The sequence below is a fragment of the Limulus polyphemus genome, unplaced genomic scaffold (assembly GCF_000517525.1).
Source record: "Limulus polyphemus unplaced genomic scaffold, Limulus_polyphemus-2.1.2 Scaffold1646, whole genome shotgun sequence".
In the NCBI taxonomy this organism is placed as follows: Eukaryota; Metazoa; Arthropoda; class Merostomata; order Xiphosura; family Limulidae; genus Limulus; species Limulus polyphemus.
This window is the reverse complement of record NW_013667256.1, coordinates 163,068-170,343: the sequence shown is the minus strand read 5'-3', so window position 1 is coordinate 170,343 and position 7,276 is coordinate 163,068.

Below are 7,276 nucleotides of genomic sequence, written 5' to 3'. Positions count from 1 at the left end.
TTTCTTACGACGTGTGGGTAGGGGTAGGTTAGTTAATAGTGTACACGGTAAGTACCTCCTATTCGTTGGTTAAGTAGAGTAGCCAACGAGTGGTCGTGCGGGTGGTGTTGACTAGCTGCCTTCCTCTATCTATCACTTCTAAATTGCGCGAACCTCAACGAACAAACAAATCAGACAAACATATAATTATTACAAATAAAAATGAAACATTGGTAAATTGTACACAAATAAAATATAATTGAGTAGCCTCATCTACACTGAGAAGTCGCTCTCCTTAAACGTTTAATTATTGTTACAGTGTGTGTGTTGAAGACAGTATGTAGCAAATATATATGTATGTATATAAAGATGAAATATGTGTTTGTTTGCACCCTAATTCCTCCGAGCCTATTGGGCCAATCTCAACCAAAATGTGTATGCTAACACTATGAATTATTGAACTTAAACCTATTTCTGTTTTGTAAAGCCTATTGGTTAATTACTTACATCCTATTGGGTCAATCTCAAACAATCTTGGTAGGTTGACGCTTTAGACAATGTTGAATATTCTAAAGGGATTCAAGGTCAGAGTAGGAATATTGTTGGATTGTTTCTCAAACAACCATGCTTTTCTCATGGTCAATGAGATGTAGGGTGTTCAAGGGTGGGATCACCTCAAAATCTTTATTTGTTGGTAGATGGAAAGCAAACTACAAATGTTGTTTATGAAGAAGCTTTGTTATAATTTTAAAATTGTGAGTTGAAGTTTATGTTCAAGTTATTACTTTGAAATATATGGTTGCTGTTAAACTTACGTTGTTTTAATTGATTAAGTTTAAACATTCCCAGTCAGCTGATGGGTATTTCAACTTTGACATATATGCATATCAATATTTCTAGAAACATCGCGTCACTTGCGGATAGATCGATCAAACTCAAGGTTTACTATTTGTTATTTGGTTATTACTTTGAGACTAAGATTTTCTCCGAAATCCCACCATGATAATTGTCATATTTGAAATAACCGAGCAATAACAGCGCTTTACGTTACCTTTCTTACTTAATACTGGATAAGATAGAAAAAGTTTCAAGGTTTCTATTGAAAACACTGGGCAGGACAACACGTGCTCTTCAGAATTAACCCAGTTGTTGCTATCATTTTCCCACGCTTTCTCGAGTGGGACGCGACGCTCCTGTTGAAGGTGGCACGTGCCGAGTTGTACCGGCACAATTTTGCCAAACCTGAAACAATCGTATAATACTGACAAGGCTTCGTAGATTTTGATCAGAAGAAAAAATAAAAAGTAGGGGTTGACGGTCGGTCGACTCAGTAGAAAGGTGACAACGTGCTTTGCCCGGGAGACTTTGAAATATAGTCATGCTGCCCTCCAGAACAACAACGTCCCTGAAGCAACAGCGAAGTTTGAAGTAGAAACCTTTCAAATGAAAACATAAATGGATTAAATCACAGCAAGTGGATGTTAACGTGATTAGATAAAACTCCAGGGATCAGTGAATGCAGGCTAATAAAAAGAAACATTATAGCAGTGCACACAATCAATGGATACCAGAGGAGAAAAAAATGAAAGAAATCAAAACGTGTGGCGTTTTAAGCTTGTAACCTAAGGATTCACTAGGATATTTGTCCTGTTAGCATAACGATCATATATCACATATTATCATATTCACTAATCTGCTATTGTTACGGTGTTAGTTCGTCTTTCAATTCATCTGCGTTTCAGTTTTCGTCCTTAGTTTGAGAACTGTGATGAATATATCAAGAAATAAGTACGTTCAATATTAATTTATAAATTCAATAGAATGCTTGGTCGGTTGATTGTTAAGCAAAAAAAAACAAAAAAAAACTAACATAATGGGCTATTTATGCTGTGCCCATCACGGATATCGAAACTCGGCTTTTAGAGGTATAAGCCTTCATACTTACCACTAAACCTGTGCACCAAAAAAATTCAGGAAGTAATAAAAATAATCTTAATGAGTGACGTTTTAGAGTAAGTTATTAAAGAAATGATTCAGTTTTATCAAAACCAACAACAAGCTACTGATGAAGAGGCAGATAACAATTCAAATAATAACGAAGTTATTAATACGATCCTGCGATTAAAATTGCCAATGAAGTTTGTGTTACTAAACAAACTAATAGGGAAAACTATAATTTACTACAGTGATTCTCAAACTAGGAGCATGAGTTTATTTGTTTGTTATTTATAGCAAAGCCACGTTGAGCTATGTGCTGTGTCCACCGCGGTGAATCGAGCCCCGGATTTTGGCGTTTTAGGTCAGTTGAGTTACCGCTGTCCCAGCGGGGAACAGAAGCATGAGATCAACAAAGAAAAATAAAGTCACATCCTTTGTTTGTTTCAATCTTTAATGCATTACAATTCATGACATTTAGTATAGTGACATATTGATTTTTTAGCGGTAAATGTACGTGTGTGTGTTTATGTATGGGCTAGAGCGTCAAGTATGACAGCTAAGAGGAAGGGTGAACTGTCAAAATGTTTGACAACGAATGATATATTCATTTACTTCATAACTAAAAGGAAAGCATCACATGCACGATCAACAGCTCCAAATCTTTCTTTTTTCTTTTTACTTGTGATTTGTTTGTTTGTCTGAAGTTAAACACAAAGCTACACAATGGGTTATTTGTGCTCTGCCCACCACGGGTATCGAAAACCCTGTTTCTAGCATTGTAAATCCGCAGACTTACCGCTGTACCACTGGGGGCTTTGCTCGTGAACTTTGGCGGATACTTTTACTCAAATTCAGAACTTTTGCTTCATTCGATTGGACTCTCTGATCCTCGAGACATGCATAATTATTTTAACGACCGCCGTTTTAAATCTGACCGCCCATCGGTGGGACAGCAGTAAGTCCACAGACTTACAACGCTAAAATCCGTGGTTCGGTTCTCCGTGGCAGACACAGCAGATAACCCAAAGTGGCTTTGCTTTAAAACAAACAAACAAGGTGATAAAAAATATTTTGCAAAAAAGGATATGCTTCATTAAGTTGAATCGTTTGGACTATCCAGATAATAAGATATCCCCCGATGGATCGGTGGTAAGGTTTCACGGTGGACAGGACGCAGGCAACCCATTTCCGTAAAACAAGAAAACGTCACATATATATATAATTGAATCTAGTTTATATAACACATATAATTCTGCTACTTCAAACGTTTGCAGTCCATTTCGATGGTAATACCTGGACTTTTGGACGTCACTTAACCACCGGATGTTGAGTAATATTATGCTTCTGCTACTTCAAACGTTTGCAGTCCATTTCGATGGTAATACCTGGACTTTTGGACTTCACTTAACCGTCAGACATTCAGTAATATTATGCTTTTGACTGTAGCAACACTCAGAGTAAAGAACTAAACAAACACATTGGGTGAAACTGAAATACACATGGAGGATCCCAGCAGTAATTACAGGGATTAATTGCACTACTGATAGCATTTTTATCTAATTTTTTGTGTAGTTATTGGCACATAAAATAGTTTTAAAAATTGTTTAAAAAGGTGGTGATATCTCATCAGCAATTCTAGGATTAGAATGGATATTTCCAGCCACAGTCTGGGGAGGAATTAAAGTCCTTGTAAACTAAATATTTATCTAACTTATATAAAAGGTATAGTGTGTCGTGTCACGTCACTCTTGATTTCTCGAAACAGGAGGAGTCATAACAGTAAAAATGCATTTATCCAGATAGAATAGAGAGGCGCAAAACCTTATATGTTTAGTGAGTGTTGGTATAATAAGCCTAAAATAAAGACGTAGTGTGGGATTACATAGATTGGAGCCAAGTGCATAAAAGTTATCATGAAAGTAAAAATATCGATTAAATTTTACACTTAAATCGTTTCTGAATTTAGCTATTTTCTGTTTTATCACCAACGTTTTTATTAAAGAAAACAAATCTCTTTAATCAACTGAGACTCTAAATGAAGAAATCAACAAATATTTTTCCAGTTTTGTTTACTATACATTTCATTTTATACTTTCAGTACATAGACTAACACCAATATTAGGTTATACTTTTGTTGCTAAGCAACATTACATAAAAGCCATTTTTAGAACGTAGTGTTACCAAAACGCACTGGCTTTTCTATATATTAGAAGTTGTTAATCTAATTGATTTTTACCAATAATCATTCTATGAATACGCCTCGAAATCATTTCATGAATGATCTTAATTTTGATTGGCTAACAAAGGGATTTACCGATGTTTGACTGCCTCGACTGGACTTTTCTGCCTCTTTGTTGGTCAAGCTTGATTTCATAAAAATTATTTCTTTCAATTTGCTATGAAATGGGAGGTTAGAGTATAGTATGGGGTGGGGGTAGTAGTGCTTGCCCCAACATTTTTGATGGGCTATATTAGTAATATAATAATTTGAAGATGTAACATGCCATGCCAGAAGAGGGATCGTTGGTTTGTGATAATTAGTTTTTTCCCCTGGTCCTTTTTGTATATTAAAATCAATATAACGTGAATTTTGAGTGCTGGGAAACTGGAATCAGTGCCGAATTATGAAATTCCGAGTCCCTAAACTACGTCAAGTTTAAGAGGTCCCATACGATAAAACAGATGAGGCGATTAAGAGGCCCCATATATTGTGAGGCCCTAAACTGTAGCTTAGTTAGCTTATGTTTTAATTCGGCACTATGCATCTTACACATAACTATCATTTTTAATCGTTAATTTATTGTTGACATTTGAGAGACGTCTCATTTTTTTTTTCAAATGTAATAAGTATTGTTTGTAGTTGAAAAACAGTATTTTGTATTTGTAAAACAATGAAGTACCAACCCCACCTTTCCATATTTTACTATATAATTAATTAATGATTTTTTTTTCTGAAGAAAACTGTTACTTCGAATATTGTATTTGTATGTGGTATTTATGGCAAAGCTACTAAGCCTATCTATCGCCGTCCCTACAAGATTAACCCCCTTTTTTAGATTTCGTGTGACATAGTGCTCCTTATACAATTTTAATCTTTCCCGATGGTGTAGTTTTCAAAAAGACTAAGCCTCAATCTTAAAAGTTCTGGTATATTTTTCCTCGTACATTTAACATTAGTTAGTTGTCTTTGTGCCAAAACCACTGCTAACTTCTCGAAGCACAGTTTTAACTATAGTTGTCTTTGTTTTATAGTTATCTTCTTCAGTAAAGTCCTCTTTGCATACTCTTGATGCTAAAATCTCGAAATTAAACCTATCGATGTGTAATTCGTTATAGGCTAAAGCAGTAATTATTGTAGTCTCACCCAGGTTCGAATGCACGATTTGGGAACGGGTCAGTGTCCAATTCTTGGACCAGAATATAAGCTTAATGATATATAGGCCTTAATTGTTGTAATGATATATGTAATTTCTCAACAATATGCTAATTAATAAAATAAATATATTATTATTGTTTTAAAAGGTTCTTTCCTGATCTGTAAAAAGGGGAGGGGGTGATCACTGGACCATTTTTGTATCCGCCCTTGGTCTACCAGTGTATAATGTGTTAGTATGATAAAGCAATTGACTGTCGTTGTAGTCTTACCAATACGCAGGTTATTAGTATGATAAAGCAATACTCATTATTGTGGTCTTACAAATATGCAGTTTCTTAGAACGATAAAGCAGTAATTGTTATTGTAATCGCATCAGTGTGAAGTTGTGATATAGGAATATAAGTTCTTTTTTTTTTCTGTAACATTAATATTTATTCCAAGTCCATTCATTGTTCTGAATAACTGCTGTTTTTACATAACACGTGGTGAAGAAAACCGCTGAGTTGATTTTGTTTCAACTTACCTTTGTTTCTTTGTCATTCTTAGAATTAGGTGATACCTGTTATCACACGCGGAGACATTGCTATATGCGACCTAGTGTAAAGTTAGGGCAATATTCTTACCTGGGTGTACAGGTGATATCTAGAAATCATGACGCCACCAATGAGTAATGAGAATGACCAGAAAAGCGCTAGGTAAATGCGAGGTTTCGTTCTAAATAAAATCCTCTCAATTGGTTAGTTTTTGCTCCAGTTCTCTACGGAATCTGATCTAATCCTGACTCAGTGTTTAAATGACAGTCTGACGTAAGTAATGAGCAACTACACCCACTGTCTTGTTGTCGTTGCATTAATGAATATTGTTCTTAGTGTTTACACTTTGTGTTCATTCCAATTATTCATAGACTTAAACACAGATGACATACATTCAGCACCGTTCTGTAATACCTAATCTTGTTGAATCTCATGTTAAGAAGACATGTCAGTTAAATCTAAGATCTGTACTCAGTTCAACAGAGTATACTACACAGTTTATTAGTATGATAAAGCAGTAATTATTATTGTGGTATTATCAATATACCTTTTTAGTATGAAAAGCAGTAATTATTACAGTGGTATTATCAATATACCTTTTTAGTATGAAAAGCAGTAACTTTATTGTGGTATTATCAATATACCCCTTTTAGTATGATAAAGTAGTAAATGTTATTATGGTATTATCAATATACAGTTTTAGTATCATAAAACAGTAATTTTTTTCTGTAGTCTTACTAATGTGTAGTTTACTAGTATAATAGAACAGTAGTTGTTTCTGTAGATTTACAATGTTTACTTTGTTAGTATAATAACTGTGACGGATTTATTATTATACAGTTATTTTAATACCGATGTTTGTTTAATTAGATTTATATTTAGAAATGTATATATATTATATACTGTTAAATATATTGCGAAACTCCCGCCTATTCTCTAAAGTGTAGAAGATTCTCGAGTGTAAGAATTCAACAATATATATGTGTGCGTAAACGCTAGTGCTAGCTTTGTATTGTTAAATAAGCTGAATTTTCGAGAAACTCTCCACATCCCTATATATATATCACCAACGCGACGAGCCAAAAATCAGTATCTATTACTGGTTAGCTATAATTGGTGTGCTATAAACTTCGGAAGCTATAACTGTGATTGTTATAACGCTTATCAATTGGGACACTTCAGATATTTGACCAGGAACATTTATAAATTTCGAACATTACAGATATTTCGACTTCAGTGGAATCACATCGGACATTAGTATTTTTACGAAGATATTATATAACTTCAGCGGTAAAATAAATTTGACTTGTAATATGCGTGTAATCAGCGAGAACTATAGGGCTAGCTAGCTCCCTGTTAAAGTGAATTATACCTACGTCACCTGCAAATTAATTCGCTCATCGTCAACCCTCGATAAGATATCAAGGGAGTTCTATACTAAAAAGAAGAG